The sequence below is a fragment of the Falco rusticolus genome, chromosome 6 (genome assembly GCF_015220075.1).
Source record: "Falco rusticolus isolate bFalRus1 chromosome 6, bFalRus1.pri, whole genome shotgun sequence".
NCBI lineage: Eukaryota > Metazoa > Chordata > Aves > Falconiformes > Falconidae > Falco > Falco rusticolus.
Genome location: NC_051192.1, coordinates 46838975 through 46863827, shown reverse-complemented (window position 1 = coordinate 46863827; position 24853 = coordinate 46838975). Strand labels below are relative to the sequence as shown.

The 24853-nt window shown below is 38.0% G+C and overlaps 1 protein-coding gene across 6 annotated transcripts in view; it reads left to right on the top strand.

The window, feature by feature from the left end:
• LOC119149818 (SAM and SH3 domain-containing protein 1-like) overlaps positions 1 to 24853 on the top strand; it is a 570327-nt gene that overhangs the window by 140929 nt on the left and 404545 nt on the right. The gene's annotated exons all lie outside the window — the stretch shown is intronic.

The window sequence follows — 24853 nt, the reverse complement described above, 5'->3', positions numbered from 1 at the left end:
ATTCGTTAATTAAGCAAAGGCAAAACTACAGGAGTTGTTACAATATGTGCCTGTGCTTGTTTGTGAAGGGCAAGTGCATTGCTTTGGAGTCAGCTGCAAAAAGTTCCTTGACTTCAGTGCAAACTCACTTGGGTTATTAGTCTGCATTGCACTTGGGATGGTCTTTGTGTGAAGCTAGCTACATATTAAATTAATGTCTGAACTCCGCTTTCAAACTATTATGCATTGTACATACACTCGCATATATTGAAGGCACATTTCAATTTAGGGATCAGAGTGGGGAAAACAAGAGCTGGAATTATTTCTCACGGTCATAAAAGCCTAGAAATTTAAATCCTATCAAAAGGCTGAGTTGTTGCTTACCAAAGTAATTTTTAAAAATACCACTAAATTTAGGATACTGTTAATCTGTTGCCTGCTTCTGAAAGTTCAATTATTAAGGGTAATAGAACATTAATGCAAAACAAAATGGTCTGGGTCAAGGATTATTAGTGGAGAGACGCAGATTTGAGTGCAGGCTTATTTTCATCTGTGAGATGCCAGTAAGTACCGGATGACTGCATCAATGTGCTTTTGGTGAATATACCTGTTCCTACAGAATTTAGACTCCTAAAAAATTAAAGATAACAATGTATACTTTCTAAAGGTATTAGGTATTTGATTTTAGTGGGCAGCTAGATAGTTCTAGATGATTAGTGGTACTCTTGGAGTATTAATTGTGATACCTAAGGAAAACAGTATACAGCGCTAGTATTTAGCATCATGCCAATCCTGACCATTTCATTTAAAACACCCAGCAATTCTGCCAAAAATGTTTTCAGTACCATCACTTTCTAACCCCAGTATAACACTAGCAGCTTTTCTCTACAGTAGTTGCATTGCCTTTATGTATATATTTTTTTCCCCAGGACTCTTGTGCTGGGCTACTAAACACACATTGCACTACAGCTTTGTATTTTTTGAAGTATGAAATATGAATTAGAACATGTGAAGTTGAGCCTTACTCATTTTTGCTTAGTTTATGATACTGCTTTTCTCCCTTTGTATACAAAATGAATGTTGCACGTTCAAAGGGACCACGTGGGGAGGAGTACGAATGGGTGCTTTTGCTCTTTGGAAACAGCCGATATGTAATCCACAGTAGCTTCCAGCATGCTTTCAGGTACAGCCTTTTGCCTGACCACTCTGTCTTACCACCTCCTTGCAGAGCTTAAGTCCTTAGTATTGTTCCCACCTTCCTATGCTTTTCTCAGTGTGATTTAGCTGGGCAACACTTAATTAAACTCAATTTCCTTTCTTTACACTTCAGGTATTATTACACAGCTCCCTTCAAGAGGTAGTTTGTAGGCTGTTTATCAAAGCTGTGCATTTAATAATATTAAAGTCATGCTATTGCGCTGTCACTGTAATAAGATATATTGACATTTCTTGTGAACAGGATTTTCTCTGCATAAGCGTTGCAGCACAAGCAAGCTCTCAGGCTGCAACAAGGCTTCACTGTCAGTCAGATTTTACTGTCTGTGCTGTTTCTCCTTCCTCCAGAGACCACATTACTCCTCCTCCATCCAACCCCCTCTCCCACAATCCTCAGGGCTATTTAACCACTTAGTGGAACGAGCTACAGCTGCACATCATCCATGTCAATCAACCCACTGCCTCTGAGGCAAGGCCACAGCTGCATGTTATCCATGCCAATCAACCCACTGCCTTCATTCCTCTACAAATAAGTGTGTTGTTCCTCTGCTGAATATTGTAGGTTTTTAAAATAATGAAACCCCCACAACATCTATGATATTTAGTCACGTTATTCCATTACCCTTACCTCCTTCATAGTTAGATATTGCTATTTAAAAAACAGAAGTTCAGCACCATAGTACTCTGAGTGCAACAGGAAAACCATCCCATGTTTTATCCAACAGTGTTACCTGCACCGCTCAACTAACATTTTGGATACAAGGCATGCAGGAATGACAGCAGTGGCCTTTCAACCTGTTGGAAATACAGGTAGTCTCTGCTGTGGTTCCAGAGCAGCACTGATGTAGTTCTAGAACTGGTCAAAACCACAGATTTTTGTTTCCTGTGGAAATTGTGTGTGATTTGTTAAATAACTGGGGTTTTTTTTTAGGAGAGAAGGTTCTGAACAAAAACCATCATTATTGTACATAAAGCAGATGCCTTCTTTGATATAATGGAACATTACTTGGTGATTTTTTTCCGATATAGTTTCACAATAACATGTAGTATGATTACAAAGTTTGTTCTTTCCTTAACTATTGTGTATATCTCTGCTTTTTGTGTAATTTACTCTCCTCTCCATAATTCTTTGCCCTGCATTCAAGAGGTCTGCTGAGATTGCATATCAAAAATATCCAAAATGAAAATACTAAAGAATGAGCATGAATAGAACTACAGAAAAGACTAATAGCAAACAAAATTACTGAGTCTAATTCCTGCTCCTTTTTTTTTAGTTTTTCTTTACTTTAAATTTCAGGGTAGTAAGAGGATGTGAGAAGGAGCATCTTCTAGACATTATACAATGAACGGTGATTTAGGTTGTTTTAAATTTAAAGGTCAGAATATGCAGTATAGCCGTGCATTAATGCTAACTTCTATGGCAGCGTTATAGCAGCCCTGTGGTATTTTTGAATGAAAAATTATTCTTGAATATTCGGTCCAAATTTTTTATATCTTTTTATTTTAGATTTGTAGATTTTGTTCCACTTTTATGGTTTTGGGCTATTTGTAGATTTTTTTTTATTATTATTATTTAATTTTTTTTGAGAAAGTATGAATTAATTCTTTTCTTAGCATTAAAAACCAGTAACCGATGTTTCTGGTCCTCTCTTTATATGGGCAACCCAATTCTTGTATTGCTTCTTTTTTGAATGAATGCCTACAAAGTGTCTATATTTGGTTCATGTGTACTGAGACTAGACTTATTTTGAGTACTACTATAAATACTGTGGCCATGGATGCTACTGTTGTTGAAAATTCCTGGCATAAGATTACCCTTGCTTATTTAAAAACTTGCTTTCTGTTTGTTGACAAAGTACTTCCTCAGAGCAAATGCAGTTATGTGCTGGCTGCAGAATCCTTGATAAGATAGTCCTAGCTAGGCATTTTTGACAGAAGGTACAAAAACCGGTCTGTCCTCTGCACTATCCCGTAATCTCATCTGCTACCTCAGTGACTTAGGCGCTGGTATACTCCAGAGGACTCTCTCATTGGCACTCCTCTGTTCCCTTCCCTCTTCCCAACGTGAGAAGACAAATCTAAATCTGGAGATGGTCTTGGTTGCTGAAGATTGTGGAATAGCTGCACACCCCACAGAAAAAGTGCAGCATACCTTCACTTCAGCCACTGATTAGCTTTGTTCAGTGACTTCAGTCTCATGGTCAGAGAAGCTGAGGGCATATTTCAACATCCTCCAGGTCAGCTGCCCCAACACTAGAAAAAGGATCAAAATGGTGACCAGCTTTATCTATGTTGGTTGCACTCTTCTCGGATCAGTAGCAAACAATGAAATAAGTGTTCTCACTTTCAAAGAGAATTCATCTTTTAGTTTTGAGGAAAAATACAGATATTATTTTCGCTTCACTTGAAGTACAATGACACTATACTTCTTGCATTTCTTCCTGAGTCTTGGATTCTGTACAATCACAATATTCAACACCTTGAGCTGATGGAGTAGCACAACCTGTGCCAGACTTTGGAGTTTCACTGTCATAAACAATGTGTCATATGGGCATACTAAGATGTTCTTCAGTACTGGATGTGATTTAGGATTTCATTTGCATTGGGCTGAGTACACACAGAAGAAAGCCTAGGATTCTCATATAGGACATTTGCTGCCTATTACCTAAGCAACGAAAGAGGAGCTGGAGGTATTAGATCAGCTCAGGAGAGGAAGTTATGCAAGGACAGCATAATTAAAAGTAGTTTTGCAGAGAAGACTACAAAATACTTTTAAGAACATCCTAAAATGCTCCCTTGAATTAACCGTCTTAAATCAGTCTTAGTATATAGTAACCAGAAGCTTTGAGCTGAGAAAAGAAATCAATTATGAGACTACCATAATATTTGTGGTGAAATATGCATTCAGAAGAGAGAAGAGCTTCAAAGAGAATTAGTCACCACCTTTCAGTTGTGTTATTTTTAGTTGACTTGTAACTGTGTTTGTTCCTCAACTGTCTGTCTGTTCTCACACAAACGTTCACATAGACTGGGAAAGTACATCACAGGAAAGAAATGGCTGTTGACCACAACAAAAGACCAACCAGTCAAGCTTAGTGAGAAACCAAATGCTGGCCACGTGCTCTGTCTCTTCCATGACACAGTTTACTAGCGTGAAAGACAGTTGTGTTTTGTGATTGGACTTTGTTTTTCCTGTTCTTTGAGCTTCTATAAATTGGGTCTTTTGAAGGAAAAAAAGTAACTACATTTATCTGTATACCCATCTTCCCCTACTGACTGGCCTTTTCAAGAGGCTACTTTAGTTATTGTGGCAGACCCCTAGTCCCCTGGCTTTTAGGCCTGCCTGCCATGTTCTTCAGCACACAAACACCCTTGTGGCTTCATCAACTCTGGAGACAGTTGAAAAATTAAGCTAGAGGCTCTGAACCAACTGTTTCTGAGAAGCCAGGAAAAACTTCAATGTTTCTGTTGTCAAGGGCTGTTGTTCTTGGTCCTAGGCTCATTACTCCAAGACCTGTGCCCATACGCATGAATGTTTTCTTTGTCTCATAGGTTTGTGATGCCTTTGGTGTTTTCTTCTCTCCAGCACCTCAGACAGAGACACCTGTGATTTCCACAGGTTTGGGGTTGGCACCGGTCATCTCTTGTCAGGCCACATAGCTCAGCACTGATCATCTCATCACTAAAGCTGCTCAGGATATTGGCCAAGCTTAAGAGTTAGTTCAGTGTTGAAAACTGCAGTGCTAAACTTCATGAAAGATATGATATTCAGGTATCTGCCAGTTCCAATTCCACTTAAAACAGCATGAGGTAAAATTGGCACTCTGCAGATCCAGCCCTTCAGTGAATGATTTTGTCTGTTTCATCTGTCTCTTTGAAAAGAAGCCACAGTGCTCTCTCTAGTCATTTCTCCATCACAGATCTCACAGAAGGAGGCAATACATTGAGCCATTTTCAGAAGATGAAAAATGGGATATTTTCATTACAGCAACAGATCATCCTTTCTCACTGTTCTGCGATCTTCAGGAGCCCTACAGGCCTTGGATGGCCAAGACTCACTGGATTGTGAATTTCTTTCAAAGAAAGTTTTTTTAAATGATCCCATTGTTCCTCTTAGAGGAATTGGAGTACATGGTTGCGTTTCATACCTCTATTTTTTCAGTGTCAGTCACAAAAGGCAAGTACTTCAGGAAGGCCTCTTTTAATAATGGTGCCACTCCAAATTTATGAGACACTTCTCATCAGGTGCTTTCCATACTTAGTCCGCTTCCTAAGATATGGTTTAAGAACTTATCAAAGGACAAGTTGCAAAGATAAGTAATTATGGATAACTTGGGAGAGGTGGCACAACTTTTTAATAGCATACACACAACAGCATTAGAAAAAGTCATCTGTTGAGCATGCTGTAATCACACTGAAGTCATTGGGCACAATCTCACTTTCCCCAGAAAAAGGACTAGAAAGTAATGCTAGGTCACAGCTAAAGAAGAAATTTTGAATGATAGAATTTAAGGAATGGCCCATTCAGTTGGGACATAAGAGGGGTGCTATGATTCAGGTGACCCTGTGGCAAGCAACAGTCTGTCTGCGCTCCTATCCCAACACCATGTTTCCACTTCTCTACTTTGTGTAGGATCAAGTGATTTTATCACTAGAAGGTGAGTTGGTATATCTTGTTGATGAATCAGAAGACTTTCCTTCTGTTTTTCTGTATTGGCAGAGTTAGTTTTCCACATGATGAGCCAACTGAACTAACTCACCATGTAGTTTCATAATTCACTAAATCTGACACAAGGCAGAGAAACAAGAATCCTTGACACAAAAATGTAGAGAAACTGAATAGTTTTGTCTATAAAATCTATTCAGAGGCTAATATCTGAAAGTGACGTAGCCAGTCCTCAAGGTCTCAGACTTTAAAACTGACTTGCTCCTGGGGGACCTTTAAAAGAGTTGAATTTGTAAAATAATGTTAATAATACTGTATGCAAACAACATGAAACATAAATGAAAAAAATAACCTATCTATTAAGTTTACTATGTTATATAATAAACATTTTACAATTTGTACCTATGAATGTGATTGTTGATGCTCACCTGGACGCATCTCTTTTCTTACTGGTTTCTTGGATACCCACCTTTTCTTTTTTTTTTTTCCCCCATGCTTGTTTTCTCCTAGTCACGCACGTACAGACTATAACACACATCAGCTCTGTTTTGAAGCAGAATCTTAAACTTACATTTTTTTGCACATGCCCATTAATGTTTACCTGAACTAAATTATGATAGGAAATAATCCTGATGCTTTTCTGATGCAACTGTGTATTATATAATCACTTGTGGTGGTGCTAGTTACCCAAAAATGAGAATAGAAATTCATTACAAGGAAAGACTCATTACATTTTTAGACCTCACTTTAGAAGCTGAAGGCTTATCTTTGAATGGTTGCTGAAAATAAAATCAAATAAAGCAATTTGCTATAAATATTCCTATGCCTGTCCTTTGAATAAAATAAAACAAAGTAAAACCCAACCCCAAGTTTCCTTCTGCTTGGCTCATCATGTCTTTTAAGGCTATGGTGCCTTGTAGCCATGTACTGTGTTATAGCATTTGAAAGGTTTTTTTTCACATGTACGTGAAAGATTTAGCAGCAGGAACATATGTTCTTCTTCAATTTCCTCTCATCTCCTTTATTATATATAAGATGGTTATTTGCCATAGATAAGTATGCATTTCTAGAAATACTGGAAATAATTCATGTTCTGAAAAGCCTTTAAAGAAATCCAAATCTGTCCTTCATTTTAATGTTTTCTCTTTGTATAGTAGAAACTGCAATATGGAAACTATTAAATGACAGTTGTAAACTCCTTACAGTAAGCATAGCAAATTTTAACTCTGTCAGACCACTAGGTGAACTCTGGGAACATTGTGTTTTCTCTGACCTGGCCTCGAGGAACTTTGCTCATGCTCTGAATTGGGAGTGAGAATTTTGTGCTGCATGTGTAAGCAGCATCTTACTCAAATTATTCTGAAAATATCTTCCATTGTGTCTCTAGAAAATTATTCTTATCAGCCACATGAGAACAGTATAGCAGGACATTGCCCTCACAAGTTGTCCTTTTCCAAATTATATCAGTGATGGCTAGTGCAGTAAAAGCAGTAACAAAAGTGAAAGCTCTTTTTCTTCCTTTAGTTTGGAAATCTGACAAGGACAGGGTGTTTTCTTGCCCATTAGTGCCATGTCATGTTTCACAACTGGGAGACACCCTCATATTCAAATAAATTCTTTCTAAGTGTACACCGGGGGTGTCCCCTTTTTGCTTGTTTTCTGTATCCCAAAATTCTTTCTCTGTGGCTCACTCAGTATTGCTTGCTGAGTAATACACATGCTACTTTATTTGCTCCCTCTTGTGTCCTACTGAATTGTCTGTAGCTTTAATTATCTGTGCCCCCATGGGATATCACAGAATGTGCTCCAGCATAGCGTGGTGAGGGAAGGGTTCATTCAGCCTTTCTCTTCTTCTTGACTCTGCTAGGAGCTCTGTACTTTTCTTGAGAGATTCCTGTGGTGCCTTTCTTCTTTGGTAATGTAGCCACTATGGGAGTCATATAAGGAAGAGAGTTAAATTCTAACACATGGTAAGGGCGGGTATAAGTACAAGCAAGGAATTCAGGGATTATTTTGAAGTTTGCTAAAGATGTTTGGTTTAGACCTGAGTGAACCAAAAAGTAGGAAAAATACATGATAATGTGAAAGTGGGATCATATTTCCAGACTGTTAGGAAGAAATGCTAATGAAAGAAAGAAAGGACTTGGACCATGCGCGTGCTGGATAGAAGAAAAGGAATGTTCAGGAAAGACAGAGGGAGATAGAAATAGCTTTAGTGATAGGCACAGCAATTGCAACATAGGGAAATAATAGTCGTTGGGAGCAATAAAGGATTGCATGTTTCGAATAAGGTAGGCATGAAAAGGAGAAAATGGAATGTGCAGGAAATAAAACAATTTGTTCCACATTTATGTAAAAATAGTTTAGTAAACAGATCGACTATAAAGGTTCTTAAGAAAAAAGATTGTGGCAAGTTGAATTGGACTGCGTGGACACATGAAGACAATAAGAGCAGTAGCAGTATTTGTAGGTGTGAAATAGCTGATCTGCGTTGTCTGGTTTTAATTTCCATTCAAAACAAATTCTTCTACCTGCCCAGTGGTCAAGTTTCTCCTTGATAAAGTTGCATGTAATATCAAGCCAAATGTGGAATCAGTGTAGGGATCTTATCCAAAGCTTCATTATGAATGCTTTGGTGGAAGATCGTTTCAGAGCTTGCGCTATTGACCAGAAAAAGTTAAGGCAAAGGAAGGGCATAACATGCAAGAGGAACAGGGTAATAGCAGGTACAATATGTCCCTGTGTGCATGCACTGCACGTCATGCTGTACTGTCCTTCCTAGGAGGAAGTGAATGCGGGTATGTAATTTACTCCACGCTTGGTTCTTTCCATGTGCTCATGGATTGGATTGTGTTGGCAGCCAAGTGTCTAGTTGTACTAAGAACCTATCTTTTGGCCAGGCTTTTAATTAAACCAAGGATATTAATTAAGATCTGTACATCATAAATGCATAAAGTGTTAGGATTTAAAATCAAATTACTGTTATGAAATGTTCCCAATGACTACTAAAACAAAGCACAGCAAGGCATTAGAAACACTTTACTACCATGTAAAAGGTCAGTGCACTGTAGTAGCCTAACACAGCATTTTCTTTTGCTGCTTTGATAGCTCCTCCATGCCTGCTGCCTTCAGACATACAAATCAAAATATTGTAAATCGTCTTACTATGCCAGGATTAGGCAGCCACAGCTATGCCATCAGCTTCAAGATTACCCTGTGCTATGCGTAGGTAGCCATTGCATAGATGGTGAACAGATAGCTCACTGTTTTAATAGCTGAGTGCTCAGACATCGGAAACGTCATGATTTCTGTTTTTTCTAGATTTTGAAGGAAATTGTCAGAATTAGGCAAGGGGCCAGGCTTTTTTGGTCACAACACAAGATGCTTATGAACAAGTTACTGTATTAATAAATATGTAAAACCTGGTGTTGTGGCAAAACATCCTGTTCATGCTGCTGCCAGATACTGCTACTAAAGAGATGGAAAACTGTTATACCGTAATATACTTTTGGCCTTAATACTTAAAGGGAACATTTATAAATTTAATTAAATGACATTTTCAGTTCCTTTGAAGTTAATGGCAAAAATCCCTTCAGTTTTTCATAGTTTTCACTGTCATATTTCTCAAATCTACCTTCTGTATTTATGCTTATGTGTTGAAAATAATTCAGTGCATGCGGTACCTTTTTAACTATAAAATGTACAAATATTTCAATATCTCCCCTTTAAATCTCAAATCCATTTCCAGTTATTCACAGTGACTTTTCTCTTGGCCGATTGTCAGCATGAGGAAAACCTGTGGCAATTATTTCCTGGGGAGTCTGCCGTGGGCTATAGGATTCTGAGAATGTGGTTCCTGTCTATTCAATTTTCACTTAAAAGCAGAAGGCTTAGGCTTTAACTGGGGAACAGTGCTTTTCTATTTGTACAATAAAATTAAAGATACAGCACTGAAGGTAAATGTAGGTTATATTTAAATTTAGATTAGTTATCTGTGCAAATTATAGGATACTTGAGTACTTTGTTAGGCTTTCCTAGAAAGTGAAGGATTCAGAATTTGGTAATTTCTAGTTATTTTATGAAACTTCATATTTTGATAGTACTTCCTTCTGTCTGACACTTTGTGTAGCTGCTTCATTCCTTAGTTTGTAGGTACCTATCAGGCCTGAAGTTTCATTCCTGTTAAGTCCTTGGATTTGGAATAGGTACATATCTTCCATTGTATTTTTAGTATTGGATTGAGCAAGAAAAGAAGGTGTTGGGATGGAAGTCCATTCTCAAATAAATTCTTACAAGCGAAAGTAAAATAGGGCATATGTTAACATATATTCATATTTTTTAAAGATTGGTCTGTCAGAAACTTTTCATTAATCTGGATCCTCTGTATAATATGCCATACTCATATGTCCACTGTCAACCCAAAGGTTTTGCTTGAGAGAAACCGTTAAAGATGTCTATTAGCAGTGGCTTGTAGCACATTTGTTCTGTAAAATCTTAAGATACAGGCAGGAACTCTTAGTTCGTTTATGACTTTGCAACTGTTCAAGGTAGCAGGTCTTTCAGAATCTGCTTCTAGTGAAGCTTTTCCATAAAACGTAACTTGAATGATAAAAGCAATAATTACAGTACTTAAAAATGACAGTCTGCATTTTTAGTGAAAACATGCAAAATTATGGTTCAGAGTTTATTATTTTATAATAGCCTCTAATTACATTATTGTTTGCAAAAACAGGGTAGTGTTTATACTTGCAGCAATCTGTGAACTAAAATTTTCCTACATAATAGCCTTGTTGGAGACAAAATAGACCCAGCAAAGCGTCTAGCCTGGGGTAACTCCAGCACAGCACTTTTGAGTAAGAGTAAAGAGGAAGGAGGGTGTGTTCAGCTGCAGGCTGAGGCATGACAAGGTTTGTTTGGAATTCAGAGCTCTCCTTTCAGTGATACTTGGTGTGTACTTAAGGTAGGAGCACGTTCATCCAGGTCAATTTGAGAATTACTGTAATTTTCTTCTACTACGCTGCTCCATGCCTGGTAAATTGCTTTACAGTACAAAAATAATGTAACACAATTCCTTTGTCACTTCCAGGAAGACTTTTGATCCCTGAAAGACATGACTGACTGGCACTCAATAAATCCTACAATATTGCTAACAGGATAGAATGCTAAGAAATAGTAACTTGTCTCTCCTCACAGCATCAGCTGAACTCTTTCATGTTGTTAAATCTGACTAACACAATAATGCTACCAAGAGCATGTCTGAGAAGTGCTTACATGTTTGGCGGATAATATTCTTGTATAAGAACCTATAGACTAAAAGTCCTCACTCTTTTGCAACCCCTTCTCTGTTGTTTCTTTCAGGTCTGTTAAAATTCAGCTGCATATTCACACATAAGGTCTCTGCTGTCCTGTGTATTGTAGGAGAGGAGCTGTTTGGCAGGAACTAGATCTAAGTGGCATTTTTTTATAAACCATAAAATCCTGTACATACAAAAAATAGCAGGTAGTAGCATGAATAGAAGTGATACAAGGTTTCTTGGATGGCAAGTCTAGAGAGGTTTTAATCACCAGTATAATATACATGTCCAAGTATGGTACGATGAAGTGACTGTGTCAGTGTCCTTGAATCTTCCATAGTTCCTCTTGTTTCTGTGCAACTATAAAGGATAGCTGCAATATAACCAGAGACAGTAGAATATGAATAAATGATGACCCTGCCTTCACTCTGTATAGATACAATACTTGTGATTATATGCATTACTGAAATATTGTCATCTTTGAATCACAGTAAAATACAAAACAAGGAACAGCTGCTGAGTATCTGAAGAACTTTTCTTTGCTCCCCTCTGTGGGCTGGTCAAATGCCCAAAGAGACATTGTTGTTAGCAGAGAATATTTGACAAAATACTTCACAAGAGTGGGTTTCTGTTCAACGTGTCTTTCTCTCAAGTTTATGTTCACTATGGGAAATCATCTTGACCTTTATTAACCCAAATATTTGGACTACAATTTTCTGTGAGGTGCAATAAATTTGAATATGAACCTATGGATACTAATAATGGATGAAATATCAGCATATTGTAACTGCTGCTGAATAATTTCTGGAGGATTTACTGGTTTACAGATTAATGAAATGATGGAATCAAACTGCTAGCTTCTCTCATAAGAAGTCTGATTATCCATCTGTACTGTGACTGGGGTTCATCACTGCCTGGAAGAACTTCACATAGCTTCTTCAAGAACAGTTGGGCATACCTACAGAAACTGTAGGACCAAATTGTTTTCTAAACACTGAGGTGCTTTTAAGCATGTAAAACATATGGTACTACAGAAGAAAATTTCCTGTCTTCTGATGTGGGCCTCAGCTTTAAGAAAGGATCCTGTAGAAGCAAAGATAATTTTTTTATCAGCTTGCTTTAAGAATGGAGAATTAGTTTACCATTTATTTTTGCAACGGCATCCAAATTTGTCTATATTTGATTATAGTTTTACCTAAGGAAGGACCAGAAGTTCAGAATTTCATAGATATTAGGAAAGTTCTGTTAAGTTACGTGTACGTCTGTCTTCCACCGCACCATCGATCTCCACAGGCAATTTTCCAGTGGTTTATCTAATTTGCTTTTAAGTACCCAAAATAAATTGTGCTTTTGCCATTTGCAATGGGAAGATGATATTCAATGAGTCTCAACAACCACATACAAAATTTATTTCAATTATATATGATGTCACCAGAACTTTATCAACCAGAGAAAATTCAAGCAGAAAAAATATTTTTATTTATATTTGTTCAGACAACTTCTGGCATCGTGGTGGTGTGTTCTTTTTCATAGTATAAATTTTATACCTCAATGCACAGCAGCTGCCTATACTGCCATGTTCTACAGGAGACTTCAAAGGAGACAGATTTATATAATACAGTCATAATTTACAGTCATTAATATGAAGATGTTTTATCCATTACATAAACAAAAATACCCTGCTGAATTTATATCTTTTAGTTATTAAAAAGTGTTTACTATCCTAAATTAGTTATTGGAAATAAAGAATTCAGCAACGGAAATTAATCACTGTCACATTCTTGTGCATGTCTTATGGATGCTAGGCTGTGTAGAACATTTGTTTGGAAAAGGCAAAAATATTATTATTATACCCTTAATAGAAACAGACAATCAAACACATCTTAATTTGAAAAGGTTTTTGCAGTCGTAAATCATAATGGCACTGTGCTCTAATGGAGGAAAACATCTTCATAACTATATGACCTTGGTGCAGAGGGCCACATTCTGGGAAGGATATGTTCTCATCAGACATATTCCCCCCCACCCCCCCACCCCATTTCAAAGACAGATGACATTTTTGCCAAAATACAAAGTTAAAGATGTGCATTGTAGCTTCTGATAAAATCATGCTGTATCTATCCTTACATTTTGTGGCAATTAAGTACATATTTCACCAGTGTGTTATGGCTTTCTCTCTCTCTGTTAATAGATACCTTATGGTCATTTGCAATGTCACTGAACCCAGCAGAAATTAAAGGTCAATATGTATTTAACATAGATATAAAGACCAGTAAGACCAATGTGCTGATAACTCTGATTGTTAGGGTCATGAGTACTTGGGCTGAACAGAATGAAGTTAAAAAAAAACAAAACAAACCAAAAAACAAACAACCCCCAGACAAACTCCAGAAGAAAAAATGTAAAATATGGAACTTAGGCTGCACAAACCTCAGTTGGGGATGTAAGGTAGCTTAGCTGCCATTTTGGCAATCTGCCCATATCATCAAGAGAGGTTTTCTTTTTACATAGGTACGTACATTAAAGATAGTAATTGCACTTTCATTCCCATTGAAGGGGAGAAGATAGTAGATATTGAGTAAATTAGAGGCTGAAATGGTGACAATATTTCTCTTCAGCCTAAGGAGAGATTAGTATGGATTTAATCTAATAAAGAACGGGACAGCAAATTAAGATAGATTAATTGTAGTTATGTATATAGCTTAATGTATTCTTTATTTACAAAATTACTGTCATCTCACCTATTACATCAATGCGGGGCAACTACCATAGTTTAAAAAGATAAGGGAGATATTTTGCGAATTAATATAGTTGAGATAACTTGATACAATTTATATAATCAAAATGACTGCTGAGATCTGTTTATGTTCCTCTGCACTGAGAATGTCAGTCCAATGCCCATAAGTGCACATATGTTTAGCAAAAGATGATCTCCATGCCAAAGAGCAAGATAATGAATATAAAGAGCATATGGTGTAAAGACAAGAGAGAGAGTAGTTAAAGTGATATGGACTGTGGAATTGAACATGTACCTGCTGAGCCCAGCTCTGATACCTGAACCACATCTAGAGTCATTAAACAGCCTGAGCTGGTTCTATTTTGAGATATGGTGGTGAATGTGAGTGTGTGTGTGTGAAGTAATATTTGATCTATATCTTCTGAAAAAAGAAATAAAAATAAAATCATGGAATTAGTTTAAGTTGGAAGGGACATGTATGCAATGAGCAGGGACATCTTCAGCTAGATCAGGTTGCTCAGAGCCCCATCCACCTGACCTTGAATGTTTCCAGGGATGGGACATCTTCCATCTCTCTGGGCAACCTGTTCCAATATTTCACCACCCTCATTATAAAAAATGTCTTCTGTATATCTAGTCTGAATCTACCCTCCTTTAGTTTAAAGCCATTACTCCTTGTCCTATCCCAGTGAAGGGCATAGCAAAAGATTAGTGATGTTGTTTCCTAGTAAATGTTTGTCATCTATCAGTGTGTGAACTTGTACTGTGTCTGGCTTACATCATTACTGTGCACGTCTACTGACCCCTCTCTCTTTGTGCAATGGGATGCACTTCCTGCAGGTTTTCTCAAACAAAGATTTTTGGAGTAACACTTTGGAGTAATTTTTGAGTGTAACAGGTTTTCTGCTGTAAAATGAACTGGCCCCATAATAAACAGCTCAGCAGTATCACGTAATTTTTTTCAGGTCACCTTTAAAGACAGACACAGTGTTCCTACTGTGCTACATGCCCCCACAAACTGCTTCCTTAGCAGGAGCTCTGTTGTTTTATTGATAGCACAACTAACTACAGATAAATACTCTGATTTGGTAAGTCCCTTGTTACGTCCCTGATACAAGGCATTTCCTACTGTGTTTCCTAACTATCAGATGATCAAAAAACTGAACTGTGAAAATAAAAGTAACCATGAATCTTCCTTTCAGAATCCAGTTTTTTAAATAAAAATCTTACAATAAATTAGTAGATGAATGAAATAGATCTCATTAATGTACATTATAGCAGTGAGAGAGAGTAGATTTTACACTAATTAAGGAAATTATAAGTTGGAGAGAGTTCAGCTTTGCTAATGAGCTATATGGTATGGACAGTTAGTCATTGGGATTATGGAGTCTTATGTGATTCAGAAGACACCTACAATTGTAGATCCATAAAGTAGAAGAATAATGATTGTGTATGAGGTGGTGCATTATCCCTTTTATCTGTACACAGGTTCGTGCTGTGATCTTGGAGCACTTTTCTATTTGCTCTCGCTGAAGAAGGCGCTCACAAGGTTTCAGCACCCACTCTGAAAGAATTTGGAAAAGTTACAGGCTTGTTTGTATATGTATCAGCTTATACATCAAAGCTTCACAACTTTGCTTTAGTGAATCTCTATTTTGGGATGTAGTTCAGTCACATACCTTCTCACGAAATGTCACCGCCTCAAGCATACTGAATGTGTCTGGTATCCCATAGGCATCTCATGTGGCCCAGTCAGAGGGATTTTAAGATTGTGGTCATAAATAAATGGCTTCCCAGATTGCACCTCCAGGAACTGTTCAGCTGTACCAGTGTTTACTCAATAGGGCTAAGAATTAGCAGGTCAGAAATACCTTAAAGGCGTTCAGGGGGCATTGACCCAGTCTTGGTAACAGTGATGTTACACATTACAAAGGCTAGTTAAGTCTCTGGAATAGCTGCTTTATTATAAGAAAAGAAAAGTGGGTAGTGTTTTGGGCTGTGGATTTGTAAAGTACAGGTCTTGTTCTTCATAGGTTTTTTTCGTGGAGGTGTTAGCTAATAAAAGCGGCAGTTGCTACAATGCAAGTGTTGCCTTTCCTAGTATTACTTCTGGAAGAATCTCAGTTTGAGTATGTTTGCAGAAAACTAGAGGATCATTCAGTCACTGAACATATTGATTCCACAAAGCAGTCTAGCACAACTGAAAAGAAACCTTCTCTGCTTCTCATCAGTCTGACCATAAAACCTGCATATTTAGCATACCAGGATTCTGTTTGAGAAACAGAGATGCACAAATCTTGAAATACAGAACAAAAACTCAACAGTCAGTGTAATTGCATTTACTGTGTTTTCCATATGCTGAAAATGAAGATGGAGCGGTCTGAGGAAGGCAGGGGTAGAAAATTAAGTAATGTAAACCAAGAGGCTACTGAAACTTGTTGAAATGCAGTAACAGTGTAAGAGCACCTATGCAGTATCCCCTGAGTAGTGCATTTCTGGACTTAGGACAAGGACTGGAGAACTTGCTGTAGATTTTTCTTCAGTTGGAGAAAATATTTTCTTGTTTTTTGTTAATGAGGTTCTTTGGTGAAGCATGGGGGGTTGGAACTGTCACTTTGATTACTTTATGATGGTAACAGGCTCAACATAAAAGGGTTGTGAAATGCTAGGGGTTTTAATGTCTCACTTCATAAATGAACTTAAAAAAGAGGGCAGTCTATTCCAGAAATGCTGGACCACACTATCATCAGTTGGACACTGTCCTTGTAATTGTATTAGCTTTTCACTAAAAACAGGAGCATTGATGGTTTAGGATCCAAAACCATAAAGTATCAAAATAAAAATGGATTTTGTGCTGTCAGAAAACTTACAAGAAAATTTCCAGCTGTGTGGTATTCAAATCTGGAATTGTCCTGCGCCCCTGAGGAAGAGGGCAGAGAAGGCAGCTTTCATTATGCACTGATCTAAAAGCCTTTTCCCCCAGATTCCAGAAGTTTATTTTATGATGAAGCAAGTTTATTATGTTTTGATTATAGATAAGAAGCATATGGATAGCATACGATAGCTAGGACCTACATCTAGTCTATTTTCTGCTAAGCAGAAAACTATCAAACGTATATGCATTTCAGAGCATCTAAGGTTATTGCATCCTGGAGTTCAACACATGCTGCAAACAGGCAACATGCAGCGAATACGTGAACATTCTCTCTTCCTCAAACATATACATTCCAATTTTCAAGAGTTTTGGCTCTAACTATAAGGATGTCTTTGATTTACATATAATACACAAATGTTAGAGAAGCAGTGTATAGGCTGCCTGGAAGTGACTTGTCATTTTACAAATGCAATGGAGATTGTTAATTGTTTGCACAAGATGTTATTTACAATAATGACTTCTGAACCAGGTAATGATCTTTTACATTTCATGTAATGATTTTGGATATTATATCATGCTCCAATGCATTTAGACTTATTACCAAGTCCTTACAACAAGAGTAAAGTTTTCATAATTTATAGAAGTTATTATGCTGTGTAGTGTTGGAGCTGACCAAATAAATAATTGAAAATGGCATTTTTTGCTCAGGTTCCCTGCCACTAGCACATTTCTCCACTCTGACTATTAGAAAACTGTGTCCCAAGCTACTCTTCAGACAATATAGAACATGGTTACAAGGGTCTTAATTTCCATCAGTCTGAATGCAATATGTGCTTAATTCTATCATGTAAGCTTTGTGTACTGGTAGTACTGTACTGATAACTTCTGATGTAGAGAATGGAGTTTTATTTTTTGCTTTTCAGATGCTTGATTATTTCTCTTCATCAATTTTTTTTTACAGTTGTGTATGTTGTACAAATTGTCACAGCTTTAGTTCTGCAACCTCTTTCTCCTTAGGGCTTTTGCCTCAGGGCAAACCATAACTGTCAAGTGTCCTTGTTTAAATTAGCTTGTTTAGAGTGTGTAGCAGGAAAAGACTAGACTGAGTAATGAAATCTATACCCTGACTATTTAAAAAAAAAACTTTTTTCTTTTTGGAAGATCAGAACCTGTGTATTAATTTTGGGCTAGTTGTAGAAAGCTCTGAAGCACCAATTCTAGACTTGTGAGTAGTCCTACTTGTAAACTAGTCCAAGAAGTGCTCCAGAGAGCAGCTTGGCTTCTGAATGAGCAAATTAGGGCTATGAAATTTAAGCTTGTATTTAATTCTCAGCTTCTTACATTTAAAATCTTAAGTGCATGTCACATGGCAATCATCTGCAAAAGCTTAAGAACAACCTGCCAGTTGCCTGCTTCTGCTGGACAGCTGTGTCTACAGACCATGTGAAAGCTCCTCTGCTAGTGTAAAATGGTTTTATTTTATGTCATGGGAGTGTGGCTTGGGCTAAGCTGCTGGTTTTCATGCTATGTGGCTGAAGAATGCAGGTCAATGCAGTAACCTCCAGCACCAAGGCAGTAACATGTAATAAGCTCTGTAACAGCAGCATCTTCGACTACTGTGGGTGCTTGCTAGGCAAAATATACATCTGACCCTTAAAATCTATATTCGTTTAATGAAGACAAGGATTCATGATAGTCTTTGCCTGAGTTACAGTACATAGTTTAATAACTGGATCTTTGAGTATGAGATTGATTTTTCATTTCTTTTTTTTTTTTAAAGAGTTAATTTTTGAAGTTACATTGTCTTTTTCTTTGGTCATGCTATTATGTTAGTGTATATGCATACTTTCAGAAATCTAGCTGCTTTAGAATGAGGATTTTAAGCCCTCTGACAAGTGTTTTCCTTGACAGCTGATGTGTAGTTTTTCATATGCAAGAGTGATGTGTTGATTATAAGGGTTTATTTAGAAGTATAGTAGAAGATGAAGAAGGTGAAGAAGACATTGGGAGGACTTTTTAAAACAGAAAACCAATCTTGAGAGCTCTTTCTGACCACACGTGAATATATGGAGTTACTGGCTTCTGTCGTACACTTAAGGCTGATACAGAGTTGTTCTTTGTTACTGGTTCTTCTAGATAGTATCTTGAGATTTTCTAAAAAAAAAAAAAAAAAAAAAAAAAAAAAAAAAAAAGACATAGCAAAAAGGAAGAGGATAGTGTATGCCACCTGTCTGCAAGGTTCTCAATAAACCATCCACAATCTTGTGTTTGGGTAGCGAAATGTATCAAAAAAGGGTAAGGAAGTACATTTTGAATCTTAGGTCAAGAAAAAATTCTGAACAAAAACTTTAAGCAATATGAAAAAGTAATACTGTTGTAACCAGAATGTGTCAGGCTGCTAAACTGTCATTTTATTTCAAGGGCTTAGCTCTGCATTGCAGTCTTCCCTTTGCAGTGCCATCTTCATTGTCTGTTGGGGTGGGTTACATCAACAATTTTGTCACGGATGCTTGACAGCTAGTGGAGTGACAGGCTCCAAGTGGTCAATGTGCAATAAAAGCCCTTGGACTGAGCGACATTCCCTATAATGATTATAGTTTCTCATTTATTAATCAGTCTTGACAGAAAATAAAGGGGAATATGTATGTGTGGGTGTTTGAAGGAAGGGAATATGGAGAAGGCAAAGCCCTGAAATTCTCTAGTGAGAAGTAATCATAGTTAGCCACATCCTCATAGGCAGGCTTAGCTGCATAGCCAATGAAACTTGTTAGAAAGGGATCAGTGCCATGCAGGGAGTATTCTCTTTTCATGGCTCTTTGACAGTCTGATAACTCTATATTTTGTTCAGACGGAGGTGTCAAGTTCAGAAACATGATTGCTGAGTCTCAGTTCTTTGCCTTCTTGCCATGTTTAGCAGGAGGTTTAGCACATATGCAAAGAAACAGATTTCATAGGGGCAGTGTCTGTGGGCAAGGAGCCATTCCTTAGCTTTAAGGTCAAGTGGCACAACAGAGTTTATACCCATATAGTTAACTTTTTTCCTCCAAAAAATGTCTTGGCCTCATACACACAGCCTTTTCAGAACAGTCCCAGGGCTCTGCTACAACCGGGCTGTTACCCAGTCACACCAGTGCTAGCTGGTGTGGGCCAAAAGCACCAGACAAGGTATTAATTACAGCTTTGACACTAAGTGATCACAGAGCAGTGCTGGAGCCTATTCCGAGCCCTATTATCCATACATGTTGGGGGAATGTATCAATAGCTGAAGTGACAAAAGTAGGGTCTGTACTGGCTGGATTTACAAAGATGACTGATCCCCTTCGTTTCTGGGATGCCAGAAATGATAGTGCATTTGAGAGCTCTAGGACCACAAGACATCAGCAGTCACTAGGCAGACTCAGTGAGCTTTAGATCACGTGGGAGGCAACAGGCATGGCTATGTGTTAGAGGCATGTCCATTTGAGAGAGGACTTGGGTCATTTCCCTGTTTTGCAATAGCTTGCTTAAAAGCCTATGCAAGTACGCAAGCAATGGAGAAGTCTTGATGAGGAAAATAAGGGAGGTATACTGCAGCTGCCACAGTGTCACTTCTTATTCATGTTCACATAATGAAAGGAGCAGGTTTACTCTTGGTTATGTAATGCTCTAAAATTGTACTGACTGACGGTTCTTTCACTCAGTCTAATCTGCAGTTGCAAATGACTGGAATGTGAAATGGAACAAGCCTACAAGGGCATACAATTACTGTAAGGGATTTTAAGTTGATATACAAAATTCACCCTCTCAGTAGTCTTTAAGATGTAAAATGTAAGAAATATATATGTATGTTTGTATATAGGGTACCTTTGAATTTCTAACGAGTGCTTGATTGTGGGGATTCTAAGCTGATAGCATTTTTCACCTTTAATTCCTTATTTCTGGCATGGAATACTCTATCATAAAAATAGACTGTTCTTTTCAAGTATGTTCACAGTAACTGTAGGGAAATGCATTTCATGGTTTGACATTAGGGTTTCAGACTTCACAAAGCAACTGTATTGTTTTTTATGCATCCTTTCAGCATCTAAGTAACTTTATTCAGTGGTAATGACCAGTAAAAGGTATAGCACTCTCCTGAGATGTGAAAATATTGGTTGTAAGTCATAGTTTTGTAGTGGTTCACTACAGGAACTAGGAATATCAAACTATATGTATTATTTTTATTTAAGTGCCTGGAAGTATCCAGCATCTTTCAAGTAAATCACAAGTAACCTGATGTAGCAGCAATGACTTTTGTTTAGGTGAATGGTTCAAGGCTTGATCTAGTGAAAATCTTTCTCCCTCTTGAAAATCTCTAAGCAATTGTTCAAGCTCTGAGGCTGACTTTGGGGGTGGAGGGTAGAAAAACCTAAGCAGAGAGTGCAGAGAAGAGAGAAACTGCCCTTTTCAGGATTGGCATGGACTTAGTTTTAACAAAGTGCCGAGACCACATGTGGACATAGACCATGAAGCTGGTTACCCTGAGCAGCTGCCTGCACATCCTTACTTTGGTTCTGCTCCTTGCTTCCTGGACTATGTAGAGGGATTTTACACAAACCAGCCAGCAAATATGCTCACATTAATCAGTGCTCTTCCTCCAGTTTTTCTAGTCTTTCAAGTTGGATCAGAATTACTGTTATGTCTTAATTATTTTTTTCCCCCAAGAACTTTAGTACCTTTGCCAAAATTATATGCTGATTCAAGGGAAGGAGGGGAAACAGGAATGCAGATGTGTGAGGAGCACAGGAGTACTTCTTTGGGTGGCAGAAAAGAAGGTCATGTCATAGGTCATGAAGCTACACCAAGTACCTGTCTTCCTCTTGTCAGAGTTGAGGACAAGACTTGGTTGAGGTATAGCTTAAGAGCAGAGCAAGGTAATTGCTTCTGCAATTTATCTGGCTACAAAACTATACAAATTGAGTTTGCTTACTACAGAGCAAACCACCTTGTTCTGTAGCCTGTATTCCACTGTTAGAGCAATGCTTCAATGTTAATGTGGAAGTAATACATTTTTGGTCCATGTCTACAAATGTAATCAGTTCTTCTTTTGATCTGGGTATTAGCTGATTTAGCCTTCAACCCTTCTATGCTTCAGATCTTGAACTCTGCAACACATACTCATTTTTTTGCTCATGTTTCACAGGAGTCTTAAGTAAGAAATATGTTTTAGACTATAAAAATTCAAATAATGCAGTGTGAAAATGGCCCCATTATTGTTTTCCAGAAAGGATAATAGATAGTGGTTGAATGAGGGATGTGGAATATAAAAGGCACTGATGAAACGTCAAAAAGGTAGAATATATAGAAGGTAGGAGGACAATTGTGGAAGTTTGGGAGGCTCTGCGTGTAGGAGACTGTTAACTTTCTGGGTTTACTTATATATAATATATATAAATATATATATATATATATATAAATATTTCACAGAATTTAAAATTAATGATATCTTCTAAGATTGAAGAGATAATAGAAAACCTGAAGGCAGATCGTAGCTTGGTCCTTCCATGAATATACTGAAGCCTTTGCTCCAGTAGGAGTAGGCTAGCTGACCCAGTTTAACAAAGCATATATCCCCGCTGATGCTTACAACTGCAGGTTCTATTGGCAGAACATTAGAAATTGTAATCGAGGCTGAACGTGCCAAATTTCAGAGCCTAAAGACTTCAGAAAGGCCCAGCACATTGGGAAGGTCTTTCAAAGGCTTTAGCAAAGGGTTGCAACAAACAAAACTGTAGCTGTTCTCAAAAATAGTTGTGCTACAAAGCAGGAAGTTATTATTTCTGTTATGGCAGTAAAACTTCTCCAGATTACCTCAGAGGGGTACTTCTGTCATCTGGAAAGGTTAATAGTTCACTGGAGTCTCTGTTTATCTCATTGGTCATTAATTTCCAGGAAGTGCCTGGTGCATCCAATAAAGACTCCTCAGATAATTAAATAAATAATGTAAACCAAGAAAACCTTAAACTTAAACCATAACAAACTATTATTAAAAAATATAGTTGTGCACAATAAGTAGATTCAACAGTATTAATACAATCAGCATCTAATAACACTCTTCACTGAATTGCTTTGATTTCTCAGATGCAGTTGCCAATAAATAAATAAATTTCTGGATAACTTTCTCCTGTATTAAAGTTGCGGCTTAGCCTCCTGAATCACTTCTTACATTGAAGTCATAGACATTTTAAAAAATGAATATTGCTAGTTTTTAATGGGAATAGGTTTTGCATGTGTTCTGCTGATAAATGTCCTTCAAGAATTGGAATTAGATAAACTAATTTTAATGAAGACCTTCTGTTTGGACATTGAATCGTTATGCTGGCATTTACTTACTGGGATACTTTTTAAGGTATCTAAGGCCATGTTTACACAGCAGAAATAAACACTTAAGTTGATTGCCAAAGGTTTCAAACTGTAGAAATTTTATTTAATTACATTTCTGTAAATCAGGCCGCTTCCATTTTTATACAACTTGGCCATCCAAATCTGAAAACACTCGCCAAAATTCTACATCATGCCAATAATGGTTTGGTGCTTTTTGGGAAAAAATGCAAAACAAAATAATTCAGGTTTAATACTTTGGGGTTTTTTTCTCAGTACATCCCTTGTGCTCTCTATGGGTACATCTGTACAGATAAGGTCCAGGACATGATCTTGGCTGAGGGCAACCACGCCACTGCTAGGAACAGCCCCAGGTGCTGTTTGGCCTCTCCAGTTAGCTCTGCCCCAGAGACAGCAGGGGTGGAGGGTCCTGAGCAATGTGAACATGTAGTAGTTTCTGGCCATCCTGTATTCAGCATCACAGAGGGTACCTGTGTGTCTACTTCATCTGGTGCCTGTTCTAAGGCAGGATCCAGAATGGAGGCTGTCCTCTTCTGGAATATTCAGAGGGGCCTCACTCACTGGGTGCCTCAGAAGACCCCAAAGAGGTGATGGCCAGGGGAGGCCTTCACAGAGTGGGGCTGCAGCAGCCACATGCTGCTGGTGGAGACTGGGCTACAGGTCTGTCACCTTCTGCCTTTCTACCGATTGCCTTTGCCTTAGGATCCCATCCACAAGCTCCAGGTCCACGTTTACTCCCTTCTCAACGTTTGGGCCGAGCTGTTCACTAGCAGCTTCCTTATTTATCCTCATTTTTATAAGCTGTAATTGGTTGAGCATCATTTTAAGAGACTCTTGCCTGCTTCTGCCCTGCCAGCAGTGGCTTTTCTCCCAGCCCTGAGGAACGGCACTGGGGGTGAGCCTGTCCAGCCAAGGTGCTGAGCGCCTGCTTTTTACGAGGCCAGAGGCTTATGGAGAAGCAGCCAGACTAGTACAGGAGAGTCTCACTTCTCACTGTCTTCTCTTCCCGTTGGAAGTTTTTGCCTGTCAGTTGTAATCTGTGGTTAATGCCCCATCAGCTGCTGTTTCTAAACTTTTGATGCGGCTGCTGTCTACAGACATGGAAATCTCTGCTTGGAGAATCAGAAGGGAAAGAGCAATTATATTTTTTACACTTCATATTTACTGCTGGCCTTTTTTTCTGGTTGTTACTTAAATAGTTGGCTCTCTGAGTTTTGAACTTACCCTGGAAAAGCTTGAGGGTGAGCTTTTTGATCTTTGCAAGGTTCAGGGAGGTGTAGAAGGGACCCCAGAGACTGGTTGCCAGTGCTTTTGAGCTGAGCTCCAAGCTGTTTCCTTTATTCTGCTGGGAGCCAGGACTGATTCTTATGAGTTGTGATGGTGGTTAGAGATATATTTTCCAGTAATTTCAGGTTTCAACATAGTTTAGGGGGTTTTCTCCTTTATTATTTTTTCTAGAAAAATTAAGTAGGTTTAAAAAAAATAATGGATAAATTATTCCAATCCAGATGTGTAGGGGGAGGACTGTGACCCTTCCTCCCCTCCCCTGCAACCCTCCATATTCAACTGTTTCAAGAGAGCTGCCCTGGGTTTTCTTTTACACCTAGTTTTAGCAACCACTCTGCTGTGAGATTGGTCTGTCATAATTTTGAAGGAGTAATGCCTATCCCATTGAGCAGTTTTGGGTTTATATAACTATGTGGAACACAAATCACAACATTTGTGAG